Below are 2036 nucleotides of genomic sequence, written 5' to 3'. Positions count from 1 at the left end.
AAGAGAGAGAACAAGGGATTGAGAATCTATTTGAAGAAATAATGACAGAAAACTTCCTTAACCAGGCAAAGGAATTAGACACACAAGTTCAGGAAGCACGAAGAGTCCCAAACAAGAGGAATTCAAACAGACCTACACCAAGACATCATAATTAAAATGCCAAAGCTCAAAGACAAAGAGAGAATCTTAAAACCAGCAAGAGAAAGGAAGCTGGTTACTTACAAGGGTACCCCCATGAGAATGTCTGCTGATTTTTCAAAGGAAACTTTGCAGGCCAGAAGGAAATGGCAAGAAACATTTAAAGTAATGAAAAACAAGAATCTACAAATGCAGATACTAGCAAGACTTTCAATTAAAATGGAAGGTGAGATAAAGAGCTTCCTAGACAGAAAAAAGCTTAAGGAATTCATCATCAACAAGCCAGCATTACAAGAAATGTTAAAGGGTCTTCTGTAAAAAGAGAAGGGGTAAAAAAGAAAATAGAAATAACAAATATGAAGTCTACGGCCATGCCACCCTGAAAAAGCCCCATCCTGTCTGATCTCAGAAGCTAAGCAGGGTCAGGCCTGGTTCGTACTTGGATGGGAGACCACATAGGAAGACCTGGTGCTGTAGGCACAAAAAAAATAAGGGATTGTAAACTGACAAGGTCCTTGCAATCTATGAGGTCAACCAAGGGTTGCCTCACCTAAAAAGAAATAAAAATAACAAATATGAATAATAAAATGACAATAACAATGTACCTATCAGTAATCACTATAAATGCAAATGGTTTAAATTCTCCAATCAAAAGACATAGGGTAACCAAATGGATAAGAAAACAAGACCCATGCATATGCTGTCTACAAGAGATCCACTTCAGATCAAATGACACTCACAGACTGAAAGTAAAGGAATGGAAAAAGATATTTTACACAAATGGAAATTTAAAAAAAGCCGTGGTAGCAATACTTATATCAGATAAAATAGACTTTAAAACAAAGGCTATAATAAGAGATAAAAGAAGGCATTACATAATAAAAAAGAGATGGGTCAATCAAAAGGACATAACCCAACATAGGAGCACCTACATACATAAAGCAATTATTGACTGACATAAAAAGAGAGATCAATAGTAATGCACTCATAGTAGGAGACTTTAACACCCCATTGACACCAATGGACAGATCTTCCAGGCAAAGAATCAGCAAGGAAACAATGGGCCTAAAAGATACACTAGAACAGATGGACTAATAGATATTTTCAGAGCATTTTACCCCAAAGTAGCAAAATATACATTCTTCTCAAGTGCACCTGGAACATTTCCAAGGATAGACTACATGTTAGGACACAAATTAAGTCTCAATAAATTTAAGAAGATTGAAATCTTATCAACCGTCTTCTCTGATCGCAATGGTATGAAACTAGATATCAACTATAAGAAAAAAATGAGAAAATACACAAACACATAGAGGCTAAATAACATGCTACTAAACAATGAATGGGTTATTAATGAGATCAAGGAAGAAATCAAAAGATACCTAGAGTCAAATGAAAATGAAAACACAACAACTCAAAATCTATGGGACACAGCAAAAGCAGTCCTAAGAGGGAAATTCAATACGAGCCTACCTCAAGAAACGAGAAAAAGCTCTAATAAACAATATAACTTTATAATTAAAAGAACTAGAAAAAGAACAGCAAACAAAGCCCAAAGTGAATAGAATGAAAGAAATAATAAAGATCAGAGTGGAAATAAATGAAATTGAGTCTAGAAAAACAATACAAAAGATTAATGAAACCAAGAGCTGGTTCTTTGAAAGGATAAACAAAATTGACAGACCCTTAGCCAGACTCATCAAGCAAAAAAGAGAGAGGACTCAAATAAATAAAATCAAAAATGAAAGAGGAGAAATAACCACAGATTCCACAGAAATACAATGGATCACAAGAAAATACTACGAGCAATAATACGCCAACAAATTGGACAATCTGAAAGAAATGGACACATTCTTAGAAACATACAATCTCCCAAGAGTCAAAAAGAAGCATAAAAT

General features: G+C 34.6%; 1 pseudogene; it reads left to right on the top strand.

The window, feature by feature from the left end:
• The first annotated feature begins 499 nt into the window (after positions 1 to 499).
• LOC111736531 lies at positions 500 to 618 on the top strand (annotated as a pseudogene).
• The last annotated feature ends 1418 nt before the right edge of the window (positions 619 to 2036 follow it).

Source organism: Pteropus vampyrus, unplaced genomic scaffold (genome assembly GCF_000151845.1).
Source record: "Pteropus vampyrus isolate Shadow unplaced genomic scaffold, Pvam_2.0 Scaffold1, whole genome shotgun sequence".
Lineage (NCBI taxonomy): Eukaryota > Metazoa > Chordata > Mammalia > Chiroptera > Pteropodidae > Pteropus > Pteropus vampyrus.
Note: the sequence above shows the minus strand (reverse complement) of the source record. Positions and strands in the feature narration are given on the sequence as shown.